The following is a 22,325-nucleotide window of genomic DNA, read 5'->3' on the forward strand; positions in this document are numbered from 1 at the left end:
GGATTGGCCAATAAAATCTTAAAACAACTTAAGGGACACAATGTGGGGAAAATGACGAAACACAATCAAATGAGCAAACTGAGAATTTTGATTACTATGTTGATAAAATACACAGAACTTTTTTGGCCCAAAATAATTTGTCAAGTACCAGAACAGAGGTCAAACAAGTTGCTTTAGTCATCCTCAATCACTGCTTGTGACTCTGAGACAAAAGAAATCAAGGGGATGAAAGTAAATAAATGTCAAAGATGGTACCTGTAGGTCAAGAGTCTTGGACATTTTTCCTCTAACACAGGCAACTGACTAAATATTTTTAACAAACATTTTTCCATGAATGCTTTCGGCAGGACATTATGCTTAGTAGTCAAAAGAGGAGAATTAATGATAGTAAATTATTTATATTTCAGATATAAAACCTATCATTTATGTTGTTGCTAAAAGAGAGACAGCATCAAGATTTTAAATTATAAATTTAGAATAGTCATTAAGTTCCTGAAAATTAAGAGGAGTTTAGGTTTAACCTTTGCCCATTTTAGGAAACTGCCAAAACTACTATTGCTCCCTCAGTAACTACCCCTATGAAACACAAACATTTTGTAGATATTGTGTGTCCTGTGAAATTATCAATGTGTGAACTTGATGCTTGATCAAAAAAAAAGTTAATCTCATTTTACCACCTTTAAAAATTAAAATGAGAACAAACTGTCAATCATAGGTCTGCACCATTTTGTATAGTAGTGTTGTAATATATAGATAAGTGTGTGTGAATGTTACTACATATACATATGTGTCTATATACGTACCTAGGCAAATACACATATGTATCTAAATATCACACTAGTAACATATTCACTTGTATCTGTGATGGCTCTGTACTGGCTCTGGTCTGTCTTCTATCTTTCATCCACTGTTATATTAAGAAATACAGGAGGTATGGGCAGGATTAATCCAATGGTTGTCAGGAAGGGAGTAAAAGAAAACTACTTGTATCACAAAGAATGCAATCCTCTGACCTTGATGACTTCAGCTTAGTGCTGGATCAGATAGATAGGAACCTTTACATAAATTTATCAAGTACATGATATTTTGCATTCAGTCCTTTATTGAATTATTTATATCTCCTCTAACAATTTAGTCTTTCTTGAAACTACAAAATTCAGAATATCAAATTACACTTCAGTAAAAATTCTTGGAAATCTCAATTATACTTAGAAAGGGAAAATGTACTTACTTGGAAATTCAGAATCTCTAATATTATTCTAAAAGCTTTCTTCAACTCTTACATTCTAAGTTTTTAAAGAATCATATAATATAAAATATAACACTTTCCAATAATGAGTAGCCTAAGGCATGGAACATTACAAAACTGCATGCCACACACTCAAAGAAATTTAAGAAAATTGAAAAGGATTTTACCTTTATTTTAAATATAAATGAAGTTCTAAAGACTAGAGAATATCAATAAGAGACTATAAAGAGCTTGCGTCAATATTAACACTGTTGGAATTTAGCCCTATAGAAGTAAAGCTGTCAGAGATTCCACAGTCAGAATCAAAGTGTGATTTCATAAATAAAGGTTAAAAAAACAAAACAACTGGTTAACTAGAAAAAGGAAAATGAATCAAAAGTTTATGCAAAACAAATTAGCTTTCTAAACCAAGATGAATTTAACTTCAAGAATTGCTAAAATCACTGCAGTACTCTTCACTTTCCAAGGTTCCAGAAACCTTTCATTATTTTGCAAAGAAAATAGCACACATGCAGCAAACACATACATTTATGCATATTTTCTTTGAATACAAGTATATAAAATTTTGACCAGGATATTTATTTGTTTCTATAGGATTCAAACAATAGGGATATCGGTCAACATCACATTTTGACTTTTAAAGCTAATTTCTTATTTTTCATAGGAAACATTTAAACTTGTTTTTCAGTCTAGTCAATATTCACATGTTAGTTTAATTTGGGGTGTTTAATTTCCTAGAGATTAGACCTCAAAATTACAAATTACAGTCACAAATTGCAATGAAAAGGAAGTCTCACAGATTACTATGTTACTTTTTCTAATTGTATTATACATATTACATCAGTCATATATAACAAAATCCTTAAAATACTACATGACATATAGTAAGCATTTGATATGTCAAATGTTATTTGTGCCATTGATTACTACTAATTCATTTACAATTATCCCATTTTCTATATGGACTAAAATGATGTTCACATGATAAAGTTATATAACATGAGAATTTAAATTTTTATAATAAATATTTTAAGTTTAGTGGTGGGTAGATAGCTTCTGGAAAAGTTCTGATGACCTTCAAATCTTAGAAACGTGGTTCATAGAAGAAATTAAATTCATCTATGTTGATAAGACTTTCCATTTCTTTGTAGGAAATTTAACCTTGTGTAATCTAAAGAACAACAATAAATATAGTCGCTATTTAATTATACTTTTTTATACATCAAGTTGCATCCTCAGGTTAATTATAAATGCCTTTTACTTTTAATGCTAACTTGTTCTGGACTAATGAGTTTCTGTACATCTGTCCCTCCTTTTCTTGTCCACTGGTATTTAGATGATCATATGGAAAACTGTCAGGTTTTTTACTTATAAAAATGGTAACTTCATATGGATCAATCAAATACATAAGTCTTTCCCCAAAACACAATTACATCACATCGTGGTTTTTAAGAAAGGTGCGTTCTGGCTCTCCAAAGATGGGACACGATAGCGAAAAGAGTACTTCCTAACCCACTTTCTATGGATGCTCAAGCATGATCATATTTTTTTTAAATCATATCAAAGAACTTAGGTTTATGACAGGATTTTATTTTTATTTCTGTTTACTTTTTAATTGACAAATAAAATTGTCTATCTTGACAGTGCATACCATGATGCACTGGTATTTGTATACATTTTGTAATAGCTAAATCAAGATAATTGAGGTATTTGTTTCCTCACATATTCATCATGGTTTTGTGGTAAGAATATTTAAAACTGACTCTCAGCAATTTTCAAGCATTCAGCACACTCTTAGAACTACAGTCACCAAATTCCACAGCAGATAGCCTGAATTTATTCTTCCTATCTACCAGAAATTTTATCTCTTGACTACATCTTCTCACATACCCACAGCTTCTGGCAGCCACTATTCTACTCTTTGTTTCTGTTCCACTTTTGGAGATCCCGCAAAAGACATCATGCAATGTTTATCCTGATGTGCATGATTCTTAGAATAACAGCCTCCAGGCTCATCCACATAGTCACAACGACAGAATTTCCTTCTTTATGAATACTGCATAGTATTCCATCATGTACATACACATTTTCTTTTTCTATTCATGTGCTGACAGACATTCAGGCTGATTCCTTATCTCAACTAATATGAATAATTCTGCAAAGAACAGGGAAGTGCAGAGAACTTTTTGAGAAAGCTCATTTGCTTTCAATATATAACTAACCAGAAGAGGAATTGCTGGATCATCTGGTAGTTCTTTTTTGATTTTCTGAAGAATCTCCATAGTGGTTTCCACGATGGCTACACCAATTTACAGTCCTACATATAATGTAAAAAGGCACCTTTTTCTCCATTATCTTTGCCACAATGTGTTACTTTTTGCCTTTTTGGTAATTCTCATTCTAACATATGTAAGGTGGTATCTCAATTTGCATTTCTATGATAATTAGTGATATGTGACTTTTTTATATACCTGTTTGTCATTTTCATGTCTTCCTTTTAGAAATGACTTTTAAGGTCCTTTGTCCCTTTATCAATTAGATTATTTCTTTGCGTGCTATTGAGTTCTTTGGATTCTTCATACATTTTGGATATTAACTGTTATTAGAGAGATGGTTCAAAAAACAGACATATATACCAATGGAACAGAGAAGAGAGCCCTGAAGTAAATCCACATCTATCCATCTGATGTTTGACAAAGGTACCAAGAATACACAATGGGGAAAAGACAGTCTCTTCAATAAATAGTGTTGGGAAAACTGATGACCACTTGCAGAAGAATGAAATTGAGACCTTCACCTCTCACCACATACAAAATCAACTCAAATGAACTAAAGACTTATATGTAGATCTGTAATGATAAAACCACCAGAACAAGGAAAAGATTCTTAATAATGGTCGTGGCTAACATTTTTTAAAAATTACCCCAAAAATATAGGTAACAGAGGCAAAAATAGAGGGCATTTCACTGAATTAAAAGGCTTATACATGGCAAAAGATAACAAAATCAACAGAAGAGAGAGGCATGGAATGAGAGAACGATTTCTAAATGATATGACAGCATATTAAAAAAAAAGACTGATTTCCCCTTTTAACAGTCTTATTTTGCTAAGTGCCTGGTTGTTTCACATGTCTAATATGTTTTTTTTTTGTGAATACAAATCCACTTTTTAGTAGTAATATTCTTTGAGTAGAAAAATGACATTTAGCAGAGACCATTTACTTGAACAACTGGGGGAGAAGTAACATCATGTCTTTTTTTAGTGGTAATATTCTTTGAATAGAAAAATGACATTTGGCAGAGACCATTTACTTGAATGCCTGGGGCAGAAGTAATGTCATGTTTTTTATGTAAGTCTAGAGATAAATGTAACACAGATTCTTGTAAGATAGACTCTAAAGAAGCTGGTGATGCATGATAGCAAAGTTGTTTGGAAAAACAGAGAAAAGAAAATATACACAAGCTTGACCTTTATAAAAGAGGACTTTGTGCAGAGTACTGTTAAGGAGAAGAATACAAAGACTAGGTCATCACACACACACACACACACACACAGAGAGAGAGAGAGAGAGAGAGAAAGAAAGAGAGAGATACAGAGAGAGAGAGACGGGGAGAGAGAGAGACAGAGAGAGAAATGAGAATGGGTAGAAAGAGAGAGATACAGAGAGAGAGAGAGACAGGGAGAGAGAGAGACAGAGAGAGAAATGAGAATGGGTATGGGTATTCCTGCAGGCAGAAAAAGCTATTGGCTACAGCCTGTAAAAAACTGTGATTAAAGATGTGAGGCAGACTAATATGTACTTACATTTCAGGTCAATCTGTATCGGGGTGTTATCAGACAGCTTTTGTACATCCCTGTTCCAAACTGGCATCTATGGTCACAATAGGCATGCTCAATCAGGTCATCCTGATGTTACCCAGGTACACATAATTCAATGGAGGAATGTATAAAGCAAACATTTCTCAATCCAAAACACTCAAAGTATTCATCACATAAACCCAAAGGACTTAAAATCAGCATACTCTAATGACACCGCCATATCAGTGTTCACAGCAACTCAATTCACAACAGCTAAGCTATAAAACCAACCTAAGTGCCCTTCAATAGATGAATGGATAAAGAAAATGTGGTACATACACAAAACGGAATATTACTCAGCCACAAAGAAGAATGATATTAATGCAAGTGCTAGTAAATGGATGGAACTGAAGGCTATCTTACTAAGTGAAATAAGCCAATCCCAAAAAACCCAAAGCCCAATGTTCTCTCTGATATGCAGATGTTGACTCGCAACAGGCAGAGAGAAGGAAGAGTGGGGGTTCAGTGGATTGGACAGGGAAGAGTGAGGGGGATGGGAATGGCAAAGGCAGGAGAATGAATTGGACATAAATTTTCTATGTTCGTATATGAATACACAATCAGTGTAATTCCATATCATGTACAATCACAAGAATGGGAAGTTACAGTCCATCCATGTAACAGGTCAAAATACATTCTAGTGTCATGTATAACTAAAAAGAACCAAAAAAAATCTGAATTCCTATTACAATTTTAGAGAAAAAAGACTGGAGGAATTTCAGGTGTCATATCAGAATTCACAACAATCATTAAGAACAGAGAAATCAAGAACTGAATTTAAGTGTCCTCTGGAGAAAGCCTTTATCAAATATGCCTGAAATCAACTTGTTAGTTTAAAAAAACTTTTTAAAAAAAGTTATTTAAAATCTACATGATATCTTTCTAACAGGGTATATACTAGAGACTAGAAACAATTGAGAAATGAAATAATTCAGAAGTTAATGACTTATTTTGCTTCAACAGACATCACAATATCAACATGAAGATTTGTTTTCATTAATACCCTATTTCTATCTTGCTATTTAATTTGAAATAAACAATTTCAGTAAATACTTAAGAGTAAAAACTTGTATAAAACACACTGTTACAATAAATATGTTAAAGTTAAAACAACTCATTTTCTAATAATTATAGATTATATTATAATCTATTATCCAGGTTGACCAATAAGGTAATAATTCTACTTCAATTGAGAATGACAACAGCTTATCAATGCCAATGCCTTAAGAAGTGTTACAATAATTCTATCAAATTATTAATTTATTTGATACCATAGATTTTTAAGTACAGGAATAGATGATCTATCAATAATGTAAGCATTTTATATGAAGATAATTTAGAAAACATTCCTGATTGGATAATACAATTCTGACCCTTGGCACATGCCTGTAATTCCAGTGGCTCCGGAGGCTGAGATGATACAAATTTAAAGTCAGCCTCAGCAACAGTGAGGTGCTAAGCAACACAGTGAGACCCCTGTCTCTAAATAAAATATAAATAAGGGCTGGGGATGAGGCTAAATAGTTGAGTGCCCCTGTGTTCGATCCCTGGTACCAAAACACACACACACACACACACACACAATTTTTCTGGCTTTGGATGACTACAGGTTGATTCTTTTCCAATCATGATTGGATGCCTTGCCTAGTATGGTTTACTAGTACAGATCTACATGCAGAAGAATAAAATCAGATCTTGAGTGGAGAACAACAATTTACAACAATTTAAAAGTCATTCTTATAACTGTCATGTAAATAAAAATTACAGGAGTCACTTAATGTATGGACAAGAATTCTTAAAAGGCAATAGATTATGCCTGAATTCAGCTGCAAATGAACTGTTCAATTTAAGTCTATGGAATTAGTTTTTTTTCTATTTACCCAATGCTCCTGAGAATTTTTGACATCTCTGTTCATTCACTTTACCCCCTGAACTCCTTGGTCCTTTGTTTACCCTCATATCCCCACAGACTTTGCTTATGCTGATTCTATTCGGAACTGTGCACAGAAAAACAGAACTAGCTCCCTTACTCCTTTCAGGTGTCTCATCAAATGTCACCTTAATAAGAATGGCTTTTCCTAACCCACAGAAAAGAGAAACAACCCATCCCACCTTCCCCATCTCCTTTCCCTTTTACTTGCTTTATTTTTCTATATACCACTTAGCATCACTGGCATATCATGAATCTGTTTGCATATCACTTTCTCATCCCTAACAACATGTTGACTTAATTGCTACAGCCCTAGCATTTAAAGCAGTATCTGGAAAGTAATAGGTGATTAAAACACACACACACACACACACACACACACACACACACACACGGTTCAAAGTATAAGCTTCATTAGACAGTATGGATTACTTTGGGCCAAGCAACACATTATGCACTCAGAATGCATCAAACAAGACTTAAAAATACCTCATATGAAACAGATTAGTGAGACAAAAAAATACTTTTTAATGTTCAAGAACTTACATAAAAATTATAATACACTATCTGAAAACAGAGAAAAAACAGTAATTTGACTTGAATGCTAGAGAGACCTCTATGAAGGATGCAGCATTTGAGTAAAACCTAGAACAAAGAGGATTCCCACATGAAGATGCATGTGAAGGCCACCTAGTAACAGGAACACCAATAGTCAAGGTATGGAGAAAAGAGAGCATAGACAACGTGGGGGACAATCCTTTCCCTCATAAAGACTAAGGCAAAGGTAACTTCAAAACAAACATTACATAAAGAACCACAGGAGGGTTTTGAGATGTAATATTACGTCATTTATTCACTGAATTTCTAGTCTTTCAATGAATGGGCTCAATGCAATGAACTCTCCTCTTAGCACTGCTTGCACAGTGTCCCAGAGATTTTGAAACACTGTATCAGTGTTCTCATTTACCTGTAGATTTTAGTTCATCCCTGATTTTCTTCTGCTATCCATTCAACATTCAATAGTGTATTATTTAATCTCCAGGTGTCGGAGTAGTTTTTGTTTTTTTTATTTTCAAGCAATCAGAGAGACGACACCATCAAAGCCTGCCAATCAAGAACAGCTCAGGATCAGACAGATTCTCTGCCCACCTCTACAAGACCTTCAAAGAAGAATTAACACCAATACTCCTCAAATTATTCTATGAAACAGAAAAGGAGGGAACCCTTCCAAACTCATTCTATGATTCACCCTAATACCAAAACCAGACAAAGACACATCAAGGAAAGAAAACTTCAGACCAATATATCACTGATGAACATAGATGCAAAACTCTCAATAAAATTCTGGCAAACCGCATATAAAAACAGAGTCAAAAGAGAATACACCATTATTAAATGGGGTTCATCCCAGGGTTGCAAGGATGGTTCAACATATGGAAATCAATTAATGTCGTTTACCACATCAATAGATTGAAGACAAGAATGGTATGATTGTCTCAATACATGCAGAGAAAACACGTGACAAAATACAGCACCCCTTCATATTCAAAACACTAGAAACACCAGGAATGGTAAGAACACACCTCAACATTGTAAAAGCTATCTATGCTAAACCCAAGGTCAATTTATTTCTAAACAGAAAAACTGAAAGCATTCCTTCTAAAAACTGCAACAAGACAAGGATGCCCTCTTTCACCACTTTTATTCGACAATGTCCTTGCAACTCTAGCCAGAGCAATTGGAAGAAAGAAATTAAAGGTATTCAAATAGGTAAAGAACTCAAGGTATCACTATATACCGATGATATGATTCGATATTTAAAAGAGCCCAAAAATTCCACCAGAAAACTTCTACAACTAATATATGAATTCAGCAAAGCAGCAGGATATAACCACCCACAAAATCGTGTCTTTATATATATCAGACACAAAACGTGTCTCTATATATATCAGTGAAATGAAAGAGAAATTAGGAAAACTACTCCATTAATGATAGCCTCAAAACAAAACAAAACAACAACAACAACAAAAAAAAACACCTTGGGAAACAATGTAACAACAGATTAAAGACCTCTACAATGAAAACTACAGAATATTAAACAAAGATACTGAATAAGACCTTAGAAGATTGAAAGATCTCCCATGTTCTTGGACAGGGAGAATTAATATTGTCAAAATGGCCATACTACCAAAAGAACTATACACATTTAATGCCATTTCTATGACATTCATCATAGAAATAGAAAAAGCAATCATAAAATTCATTTAGAAAAATAAGAGACAGAATAGGCAAAGCAATCCTTAGTAACAAAAGTGAAGCAGGAGGAATAACAATATCAGACCTAAAACTATACCACAGAGCCATAGTAACAAATAGGTATGGTATTGGCACCAAAACAGACACAAAGATCAACAGTACAGAATAGAAGACACAGAGTCAAACACACATAAATAACAGTTATCTCATACTAGACAAAAGCACCATAAACCTACATTGGAAAAAAGACAGCCTATTCAACAAATGGTGCTGAAAAACTGGAAATCCATATGCAGCAAAATAAAATTAAACCCTTCTCACCCTGCACAAAACTCAACTCAAAATGGATCAAGGAACTAGGAATTAGAACAGACCCTGCACCAAATAGAAGAAAAAGTAAGCCCAAATATTCATCATGTTGGCTTAGGACCAGACATCCTTAACAAGACTCCTAAAGTGCAAGAAATCTAAGCAAGAATCAATAAATGGGATGGATTAAAACTGAAAAGCTTTTTCTCAGCAAAGAAAACAATAACTTGAAAAGAGAGCCTAGAGAGTGGGAGAAAATCTTTACCACACCCACATCAGGCAGAGCACTAATCTCCAGAATTTAAAATGAACTCAAAAAAATTAACACCAAAAACTACAAATGACCCAATCAAAGATGGGCTAAGTTACTGAACACACACTTCACAGAAGACAACATACAAGATATCAACAGACATATGAAAAAATGTTCAACATCTCTAGTAATTAGAGGACTGCAAATCAAAACTACACTTTTTTATAATTTTATCTCATCCCAATTTGAATGGCTAGTATCAAGAATACAAGCAACAATAGGTGTTGGCGAGGATATGGGGGAAAAGGTACACTCACATTCCTGGTGGGATTGCATATTGGTACAGCCACTCTGGAAAGCAATATGGAGATTCCTTAGAATGGAACCTCAAATGGAATAGAACCACCATTTGACCCAGCTATCCCACTCCCTGGCCTATACTCAAAGGACTTAAAATCAGCATACTACACAGTGAGGCAGTCATATCAATGTTTATAGCAGCTCAAATCACAATAGCTACATTGTGGAACCAACCTAGATGCACTTTCAACTGATCAATGGATAAAGAAACTGGTAAATATACATACACAATAGAATATTACTCAGACATAAGCAAGAATAAAATTATGGCATTTTCAGGTAAATGGATGGAGTTGGAGAATGTCATGCTAAGTCAAATAAGCCAATTCCAAAAAACCAAAGGCTGAATATGTTTCTCTGATAAGTGGATGCTGATACTTATTGCAGGAGGGTGGGAGTGGGGGAGCTATAAGAGAAAAATGGAGGAATGTTGGGAATGGTGGATTGTATAGGGGAAAATGAGGGGAGAGGGTGGGGGAGAAGAAAGATGGTGGAATGAGACGAACATCATTATTCCATGAACACGTAAAATTATATGAATGGTGTGACCCTACATTATGTACAACTGGAGAAATGTAAACTTGTACTCCATTTGTGTATAATGGATCAAAATTGATTCCACTGTCATGTATAACTAAATGGAACAAACAATAAAAAAAAAAACGCAGGCAACTACCAAAAACTAATAGAGTTATGGCAAAATGACCCAGAAACCATCATCAATATGGTGCCAGAATATTTGGTCATAATTATGATAACTATAGGAGATTGAAATGAACTGCATTGAATCCTTGAGCTCATAAAATTACTGATTTTTTAATAATCTCAATTTTAGGTTGAGAATAAGACAGAGCACTTTACTATTTTGAACACGAGGATAAAGGGAAAAGAATCAGTAAGTTATCTTTTGTCCCCTATAAAATCCTAACTCCAGGTAACCAAATAGGTAATAAAAGAAATTTCTCTTTTTAGAATAAATACTTCCAGAAAACATACAAAAGGAAAATGATAGGCGTTGATTACCATATTCAGTTGTTGTAGGCATCACAAAGGAGAGGAAATCAGACCTGTGTCTCCTGAGGAAAGTTTACACAGTCACTGTGAAAAAAATCTTTAAAAAATTCCATCTAAACGTGGATAAGTCTGTAGGTATTACTAATGATTTCCAGAGGATACAAGAAACAGAGAAGTCTCTCAAATGATGCCATAAGGATGCAATCATCAAATTGCAAACCTTATGAAACCACATAGGACAAATGCATAGGGCAGGATAAAATGCATCTTCAAGATAAAATGCAAGGGGAAGGTGGGAATATGTTGAAAGCACCTGTAAATTGGGAGACTTAGGGACATACCAATAAATCTCAATTCCTATCACTTATGAATTCCACTTTAAAGAAATTAACAGAAAGAAAATTATGAGAGGGAATTATGAAAAGAGAAGACACTGACATGATTAATATGTAATGTCTGAAATTGTTTCAAGACAATCAAGAGACTAGGAAGGAAATGGATCAAGTATAGAAAAATAGGGTTGGCTCCTTATAATTGCTGAGACAGGGACATGTGTAGACCTATTTAATTAGGCAGTTCTCTTCCATTTCATGTATGCCTAAAAATCTCCAGAATAAAATGTCAGAAATAAAAGATAATCAAAATTAAGTTCATGATAGCTTTAACACAAAAGTTGGGAGGAGGATGAAAAAACTCAAGGTTTTATGGACCTAAGGTCATCTGGAAAGAAGTGTGAAATTTATTTTACATCAGGCTAATATATCAATGCTACCTGCTACAATTTTTAGGATAATCATATAAAAATAGTAAAGGATGTATAACTCACAAACTAATAGACTGGAAACTCCAATATCACACAGGAAAGTTAATCTTAAAAGGGCAAGAAAAAAGTGCAAAAATAGATCAAATAGAAAAATAGCAAAAATGTAGATATAAATTCAAATATAACCATAATTTAATGTGAAGAGATTATCACGATTAAAGACAAAGCCTTTCACAACTCATTTTGGAAAGGTTACATGTTGCAAAAAGAACATTTTAAGTATTAACAAGTAGAATCACCAAAATGAAAATGAAAATCATTGCTCAAGTATATAAAACAAAAACTTAAATAACTAAAAAAAATCATAATCATCATTCACCTATCTAAATAACTGTTGAAAATGATCAAATAACAATAAATGATGATGATGCAGAAGACTGGACCAATTAGAAATTTGTGGCTGCTCTACATAAAGAAAACCACTCAGAACAACAGAAGATACACTGTTTGTCAACTGCCTATAGGAACACTTAGAAAAATTGACCAGTAGAGGTTATTAAAAGGTCTCACCACATTTTAATTCGTTTAATTATTATAATAGTGTTTATTAAGCCAAAATCGATTTTAAAAACTTGTAAATTCAGTAACAAACTTCCAAAGAACCAATAGGTCAGAGAACTATCAAAATGAATTAGAAAATGTTTATCTGGTATGACCCACACAGCACAGCACAAAACAGTTCTCCAGGCACAGGCAGTGAGTCAGACTAGGAAAATCAGAAATTATAATGAAGAAAATAAGAAACTATAAGAAATAAAAACAAAGACTCAATTATAAGTGAAAGCACGACCTGATAGGTGACCCAGCTCTGATGGACTCTGGTTCTAACAGTAAGTGAGGCTCTGCATGTTCATTTCATAGGCTTTAAACATCAAAGGGATTCACTGTGCAAAGGTTTCTTGATGTAAACAGGAGTAAACTGTGACAAAATCAGCTTAGTTGGGGGCTTATCAGTTTATGCCCACATCTTTTACCTCAAGGCAGTTGGGATTTGAATTCAAGATTTTTGAACTAGTAAATTACAACAGAAGCATGGAATTCTCACTATCAACAGAAGCCATTTGCAAATGGGCATCCCCTTGGTGCCCTTGCACTGAAGGATTCCCATGAGAGGCATTTCACCGTCCAGCACTATAGAGTTTAAAGAAATGATTCATTTGCAGTTCCAATGAAATGATCTCAAAAACATACTAGAACTTGAGGGATGAGGCTGCAGCTGAAGTCAAACAAAGTTACAGACTTAAATTGTTTTGAGAATTTATGTAAAGAACTCAAAAAAATCTACACAAAGAATACAAATAACCCGATCAACAAATGGGCTAAGGATATGAATAGACACTTCACAGAAGAAGATCTACAAGCAATCAACAAACATGAAAAAATGTTCAATATCTTTAGTAATAAAAGAAATGCAAATCAAAACTACCTGAAGATTCCATCTCACCCCAATTAGAATGGTGATTATCAAGAATACAAGCAGCAATAGGTGTTGGAGAGGATGTGGGGAAAAACATACACTCATACACTGCTGGTGGGGCTACAAATTAGTGCAGCCACTCTGGAAAGCGGTGTGGAGATTCCTTAGAAAACTTGGAATGGACCCACCATTTGACCCAGCTATCCCACTCCTCAGCCTATACCCAAAGGACTTAAAATCAGCATACTACAGAGATACAGCCACAACAATGTTCATAGCTGCTCAATTCACAATAGCCAGATTGTGGAACCAACCTAGATGCCCCTCAATTGATGAATGGATGAAGAAACTGTGGTATATATATACCATGGAATATTACTCAGCCATAAAGAATAATAAAATTATGGCATTTGCAGCTGCAAATGGATGCAGTTAGAGAATATCATGCGAAGTGAGATAAGCCAATCTCAAAAAACCAAAGGACGAATGATCTCGCTGATAAGCAGATGATGACACATATAGGGGGTGGGAAGGGGGCAAGAATGGAGGAAAGAGGGACTCTATAGAGGGATAAGAGGGGTGGGAGAGGTGGGGGGAGAAAAAATAACAGAATGAATCAAAAAGTATTAACCTAGGTAAATGTATGATTACACAAATGGTATGCCTCTACTTCATGTACAAACAGAGAAACAAGATGTATCTATCCCATTTGTTTACAGTAAGAATGAATTTAAAAAAAAGAAAATATGAAAAGCGGAAACTTACTTTTCAAATGCTTCATTCATAAAGTCAGGAAGAAAGTGACACAAAAAGCAGGGAAATAGTATAGAGGCTTCAAGTGGGAAGAAGGTGGAGGTTGATGATCAAAGGATACAGAATCTGTTTTGTGTCTTTAAAAAAAAGAAAACAAAAACCCTACAGCATAGCATGGCATATATAGTTAATAAAAGAATATCGTACATTGAAAAATTCCTGAGAGTAAATTTCAAATATGTCTACCACCACAATAAAAAACTTTAAGTATGTGAGGGGATGGATATGTTAACTAGCTTGATTTAATTCTTCCAAGCCATATGCATAAATCATAACATTATTCTCTATCTTATAAATCATATAATTATAAACTGTCAATACATAAAGAAAAGAAAATTACACAGCAATTTTAGAAACAAAAACAAGCACACAAGAGAGAAAATACAGTGCAATAATTTGATTATTGAATACATGGCAAATCTCACTAAGAAAAGGGAGAAGGAAGAAATTATCAAAATATCTTTGCCACTCATACCTCAGATAGAGCGCTAATTTCCAGAATCTATAAAGAACTCAAAAAACTCTACACCAAGAATACAAATAATCCAATCAACAAATGGGCTAAGGAAATGAACAGACACTTCACAGAAGAAGATGTACAAGCAATCAACAGATATATGAAAAAATGTTCAACATCTCTACTAATAAGAGAAATGCAAATCAAAACTACCCTAAGATTCCATCTACCCCAATTATAATGGCGATTATCAAGAACACAAGCAACAATAGGTGCTGGTGAGGATGTGGGGAAAAAGGTACACTCATACATTGCTGGTGGGGTTGCAAATTAGTGCAGCCACTCTGGAAAGCAGTATGGAGATTCCTCAGAAAGCTTAGAATGGAACCACCATTTGACCCAGCTATCCCACTCCTTGGCCTATACCCAAAGGACTTAAAATCAGCATACTACAGAGATGCCACATTAATGTTCATTGCTGCTCAATTCACCATAGCCAGATTGTGGAACCAACCTAGATGCCCTTCAGTTGATGAATGGATAAAGAAACTGTGGCATATATATACAATGGAATATTACTCCACCATGAAGAATGATAAAATTATGGCATTTGCAGGCAAATGGATGAAATTGGAGAATATCATGCTAAGTGAGAAAAGCCAATCTCAAAAAACTAAAGGATGAATGATCTTGCTGATAAGCAGATGAGGACATATAATGGGGTGTGGGAGGGGTTAGCATTAGGGTTAGGGTTTGGTTTAGGGTTTGGGATAAGGAGGGTGGTAAGAATGGAGGAAGGAAGGACTGTATAGAGGGAAAAGAGGGGTGGCAGGGGTGGGGGGAAGGGAAAAAAATAATAACAATGAATCAAACAACATTACCCTATGTAAATTTATGATTACACAAATGGTATGCCTTGACTCCATGTACAAACAGAGAAACAACATGTATCCCATTTGTTTATAATAAAAAAAGAAATTATCAAAATTTAGATTAAAAACTGGAACGGCATCACTTCCAGACAAGGATGACAATACAATATAAGAAAAGACTACAGTTTCATGCCAATACATTTGAAAATGTGTAGCCAGTGAGCATAATCTTTGAAGCTTATTTCTCCAAAACTGATGCAAGAAAAAACTTTTTAAAAACCTCAATCCTGCTTATGTCTATTAACAAAACAGAATATATATTGAAGATATTTTTACAAAATACTCCAGATTCAAATAACATCATTAATGAGTTCTCCAAGTACCATGAAAGAAAGAACACCAATCATATGCACATTCTTCCTCAGAATAGGAGAAATAAAAAGAAATCTTTTCCAGTTTGTTTTATCAGGCTAGCATTTTCTCAATTCTGAGTCCAGGAATGAGATAAGAAAAAATTATAGGGCAAAGTCTTATCAAAAACAGAGATTTTTTTTTAAAGAAACTACTTTATGAGTTTGATTCCACGCATGTAACACTTATTTGACATTCAAAATTCAATCACTTAGGCCATCACCTTAACAGAATTAAGAAGAAGATAAAAATTCCATGTATATGGGAAAAGTATTGAATACAATTCAGTGTACTTTCAGTATAAAAATGGTTTAGCTAACTAGTAGAGAATAAAAGTTCCTTAACTAGAGATTGAGTTTCCAAAAACAAAAAAGTCCTACGGACAGCTGTTTTAGTAAAATAAAGGCACGTTTCTCATGTGATGAGAAAAAGATACTACTACCACTATGGCTTTTTGATATTAAGCTGGAAGTTCTCGGCAAATGAAACAGGGCAACAAAGAATGTGTATCTAGAAACACAAGAAATAAAATAATATTTGCAAGAGATACTGATGTGCACATAGAATATTCAAAAATATCTAAAATACACTGTTAAAATTAATACACAAATTCAGAAGTTCAGAAAGTATAGCAGTACTACCAGTAATGACCATTTAGGGAATGATATCTCCAAAATGGCACCATTTATAGTAGTATCAGTATTTTTACAACATATTTCTGGCATGATTATATATATATGTATATAAATGTATATTTGTAAATTGACATAGATGCATATATATGTTTGAATATGTGTCTGACTGTCTATCTTGCTGGATCATGACCAAACTGACACTCTCGGAAAGTGAAAAACAAAAGGACAATTTCTTCAAAATTGTGGACAATTTCCACAAAAGCGTGTGGAATTAATTGATATTCATGTGGACATGAAGGAATCTTGTTCACTACCATGTACCACACAAAAGTCAATTCAAAGAGTATTAGTAACCTCACCTAAAGGATAAAGCAAAGCAAAACAAGACAGAACAAATATTCCTGAAGAGACAGAGGTTGTCTTCTAAGGCCACAGAGCAGGTGAAGATTTCTTGAGCAGACAGAAAAAGCACAAACCAATAAAACTGTGAGTTGTCTGGGAACTTAGAGATCACCTAACCCCATTCCCTCCTCACAAACGATCAGACTACAAAGGATACAATTCTTATACAGAATGGACATCTCCAGGAAGCTAAACATCTATTGCACTATCTCCACTTTACAGACACTGAGACCTTTAGTAAGTCGCCCAGAGTGACAGGGCTGACACATGGAGAACTGGGACTCTAACAGAAGCCTAAGTCCAGAGCCTGCACTCTAAACCTCCATCATTCATAAACACTGGAAGCTAAAATTTCAAGTTCTGCGTTTTAGTTTAACTTCAAATAACTGAAGAGTTACAGCATCTAAGGATTTTCTCCAAAACTAACATTCAAAATTTCAGCCCTTGCTATAAAGGAATAAACACTTAAATTCAAATCTACATTTTCTAAATGAACTTCTTCAAACAACTTTATAATACTGTCTCCCTTTTTAAAACCGGAAGCACTTGATGTTGTGTATTACATACAGTTTACTTTACAATTCCGATTATAGGTTGTTTCACGGGTACACATTTTATTCCCAATTGAATTGCCCTGACAAGTCTTCCTTAAGTACACTAAAAACCCTTTATCCTTTCAGGGTACTTGATCTGCATTACACATTTATTAAACAAATCTTATTCCTCTTTTGTGACCTTATTCTGCATGTTATTTTCAGGATTTTACTCCAGAATTAGAACAGTTCTCATCATTTAGCTTTATATTTTGTATTGGTGGGGGCAGTGCGTTTCCGTGTCCCTTGTGGAGCTTCATGTGTGTTGGTGAGCAGCGAACACGACTCTACACGTGGTGTTTAAAGAACCAACGTTTGTAGTAGGATAGCGTTGTGGTGAAATCAGTTCACAAGTGATTTTCAGACATTTTATCCCAGAATTAAAGGACAGCTTTGGGTTTTGCATTTTACTTATTATTTTGCTCAGCTGTTAACAGAGATTAAATAACAAGTAATCAGAGCGACGTAAAAAGACCCTTCCAAATGAGGTTCAGGCGCTTCCAGTGATGCTGAAGAGATCCGTCTCTGTCCACTGTTTTCACTAAATTACGTTACTGAGTGAAAAAACAAAGAAACCTCCCAGGCCTCCTATCCTACGTGGGGCCACGCATTTCCCTAACTGACAGAGGGTCGGTTCCACAATCCAGTCCACCCTACGAGTTTGCTACTTAGCACTTGTTTGCGGCACTTTAAGCGGCACTGTCTGATCCCTGAAAACTTGAAATGTGCGCTTTACAGCCCTCGGGGTAGTGTTTTTAATGCGCATTAACTGGCGACAGTGGAGGACGAGGATAAAGACGCCTTAATTAATTGCCACATATTACAGGTGCACTCGGGAGAGTGCGACCAAGGGGAACGATTCTGAAACGAGGAGCGGGAATTCCTCAGGCTTGTCCTCATGAAACACGCTCTTTAACACAGTATTTTAGATTTACTCATTTGTAAAATGAGATTAATTAAATCGACCACCTGGCTTCCATGGAGACCGCCGGGAGGACCGTTTATAAAAACGCAGTGAGACCTACCTTAACCTGGGTGGTGCGCCATTCTGGGCGAAGCAAGGTGGGCGCCAGGACCCGAGCGTCTTCCTCGCTCGGGCCTCGACCGCCCCTGGACACGGACGCGGCTGGGGGTCGGTTCCGGAGCCGCGGTGCGGTTTCCACCGGCGCGGAGGGCCCGGTGGCCGGGCAGCCTCCACGCTTTCCGCTCTCCGCTGCCCGGCATGGGTCCCGGGCCAGGCGATCCTAAGCTGCCAATCCCACCGCCGCCTCAGCAGCAGGAGCAGCCGCCACAAGACTCGTCCAAGCTCGAGGCTCCTCATGCAGCCCGGCCTCGCTCGCGCAGTAGGCAGCGCGCCGCCGGCCTCCGCCTCGGCCCCGCCCACCGCGCTGCGGCCCAAAGGCCCCCAGACCCCGCCCCCCCGACGCCCCCTCGGCCCCGCCCAGGACGCCGCCTCCTGAGCCGCGCAGCCTTGGAGGCCGGACCACACCCCGCAAAGGCGGCAAGCGGCTTTTGGGAGCACTCCAAGCCGCAGCTCTGATTTTAGATGTGCCATCTAGGCTTTCATTGCGCTTTGGTTTTGTCTTTTCTTGTTTAGTTACCAGTTTTAAACTCTTGCATTTTAGTAAGGAAGCTACCATTTTATGGATGTGCCACTTTATTTGCAAATGGTCTGTTTGGGCAGGTAGAATTATGTGATGCAGTGTTTCAAACTGAAGAAAAATTTTTTCGTTTTACTTTTTCCTTTCCTCGCTCCATTTTTCCCCCTTTACCTTATAATATCCCTGAAGTTAACAGCAGTGCACCTTGTGCCACCGAATTTCCAAAGTATACCTGTTTTATTTTTTTTTACTGTGCTTCAAATAAATAAAAAATGGTTATAATATTTATCTTCAACTTCGCCGTCATGCATCTATGCACATGAGGCTAGGTATTCCTCTTTGAAAGCATGAGAGTGTCAAGGTCTTTGAATGGCAGGCATATGCCACTTCTGAGAAATGTATGTGGATGCTAAGTATTGCTTTGTACCAGCAACTGCCCCCTTTAAAAAAAAAGAAATGCAGATTGAAGTAGTTGTCGATTTGTTTGGCATTATAGGAAGCAATCTGGTGTTAAGTAGTTTTAAATGGTTTTGTAAGCAAAGCTGAACTGTAGATCTTCATGCAGGAATATATATTAAGACTATGGAATGGGTGTTAAGACTTGGCAGGGGGAGAAAATAGGTTTGGTTAATGGATCTTTTGTGGCCCTATGAGTTATCCTGTCCTTGAAAGTTTTTGGAAAAAAGTGGAAAGATCATTTTGTTGCATTTCCCCTATTCTTGTTTTTAAAAGAAAAAATCCCAAGCCCCACATATGGCTTGTATTGAACTTTTATATTTGAATTAAAAATTGTTAAACATGAAAAAAGTACCTTAAAATTCTTTGAGATGGTTGATGATGGAAAATGACATATAAGTAGAAAACGTTATTACTACAAACTACAGATTTCTAATGGCAAGATATTTACATTAATCACAGAATAAAGAAACGAAGAGAATTGTATTGAGTACCATCTCATTGCAAATTCTTGGCACTTGTACCCATGTGTACACTTTTCAAGACCTTTCATAGCCTTATGAATAGGTTTCTTTATATGTACGTAGGCGTATATAGCATACATATAGCATTTTGTACTTGCTAACTATTTTGAATGTCTGTATAATATAAAATCCGTTGGAAGAGTGAATGTTTAAAACATACGATTAGAAATTAGACATTCCCTTAGTGGAGAAAGAAAGTCAGAATGGTGAATAATTAAAAGGGTACTAAAAATCCAAAGATCAGACTATTAAGGTAAATAAACAAAATGGAGACATTACAGAAAACAGAAAATGGAAAACTAGCTAGTGAAAATCATTATCTTTCTTTAAGATATGAAAAACTGAACAAGAGGTAAGGTAAATAAATGCTAAATTATTGCAATGATTACTTTTGGTTTCACAATAGCAGCCACTTATGTAAAATGTTTTGTATTTTATCTCAAAAACTACTTTTAAGACTTAATACACATGAGTTCATGCTTTCTGAACCATTTTTCTTAAGTATCTTATAAAATTGGATATTGCTCATAATGTTCTTTAACACTCTTCAAACTTGATATCTCAATACTTCTGTTTGTTTTATATGGTCCTTTGACTTTATGTGAACAAGACAGAGGTCACATCAACATTAAAGCATATAATCATATGCAAATAAGGGCTACAAAGGATAAGGAGTTGAATCACAGCATATACAGTGAAGGCGATGGGTCAGAAGGCGACTTTATGTAGATAGGCTAGTCAGGATCAGCCTCGTTTTGGAGGTAAATATGGAGCACAGCATACAGTAAATCAGGTAGCAAACAACCAGCAGAGAACTAGCAAGTCCAAAGCCACTGAAGTAGGAACAATCTGGAAGGCTTGAGGCACACCCTGGTGGACAGCCTTACCAGAATGGCACAGGAAGGCAGAGAGGAAACTGAGGATGTGATGGTAGGGCATTGTAGGTATACTACAAAATACCCTTCTTATTCGGTGCCATAGGCCTTAGAGATAGAATCAGGCATAATCTAATTCACGTTTTTAAAAGGCACTGGCAAGAGTGGAAAGAGAAAAGCTAAGGGATTCTCCCAGGAGTCCGCCTATATAAGATGGAGGCCTACACGAGCTGGCCTTCATTGCAGACTTAGAGGAGACTGGGTTTGGGATCTACTGGGAAGCACACTTGATAATGGATTATATTTGGAATGTAGGGGGAAAGGAAGAATCCAGATTGAAAGTTAGGTTTTTATTTGACTAGAGAATTCATAGGGATTCAATTTACTGTGAAAAAGAAATTCGAGGTACAACAGGTTGGGGTGTGGAAAATGGAAAGCTTTGTTTTGAGATGCCAGTTAGATATCAAGAATAGATGTGTAATAATCAGTTTGAGATATGAATCTGGAAGAAAGAGATGTAAGTTAGGGAATCATTGATATATTGATTGTATTTTTCCACATGGGGGAAAATAACTAAATATTATCTAATATTTACTTTTTACCTGTACTTTGATTACAAAATATTTTCTCCTGACCTAGAATTTTACTGCAGACTTTATTATTCTTTCTGGAAAAATACAATATTATTTCTTGGACATCAGGCACATATCTGATTATTGTATGTGATTAAACAGGTGTGATATATAAAATTTCTAAATATATAGAATGAATGAGTTATAACCCTTTTTCAGTTCTACAAAGTTTGCTTCTTTTTTCTATATTTTACTTTTCCTTCTCAAAAATAAAAATTGGAAATAAGGAAAATAATTAGCCACTCTGAACAAATATTGTAAGTACAGTTGTTTGACTTAGTCTACTATTTCCTGGAAAATACACACCATTGCAAGGAAAATAAAGTTACATGTGATGCAAATTTATTATTTGCCTGGTTCTGTTAAGATTGGTAGAAGCAACACATATTTCAAAGAGGACTTGATCTCAAGTTGATTAATTTGTACAGAAAATGTGATACCTACATGCAAAACAATAAGAACAATGAAACAACATGGTTATAAATACTCAAGCTCTATGATTGGTTAAAAAAGTAAAAGATATTATGATGGTGCTGGCTTTTCAAAGATGAAACCATATGCAGATGTATAAAGAGAGGACCTACT

The 22,325-nt window shown here is 35.5% G+C and overlaps 1 protein-coding gene across 1 annotated transcript in view; it reads right to left on the reverse strand.

Moving 5' to 3' along the window:
* The window catches only part of LOC124994818 (neuroblastoma breakpoint family member 20-like), a 49,252-nt gene extending 30,346 nt beyond the window's left edge, over positions 1–18,906 (reverse strand). Inside the window, exon 1 of the mRNA XM_047567080.1 lies at positions 18,678–18,906. The gene's annotated coding sequence lies outside the window, so the exon portion shown is untranslated. The remainder of the gene's footprint in view (positions 1–18,677) is intronic.
* Between the last annotated feature and the right edge of the window lie 3,419 nt (positions 18,907–22,325).

This window comes from Sciurus carolinensis, chromosome 1 (genome assembly GCF_902686445.1).
Source record: "Sciurus carolinensis chromosome 1, mSciCar1.2, whole genome shotgun sequence".
NCBI lineage: Eukaryota > Metazoa > Chordata > Mammalia > Rodentia > Sciuridae > Sciurus > Sciurus carolinensis.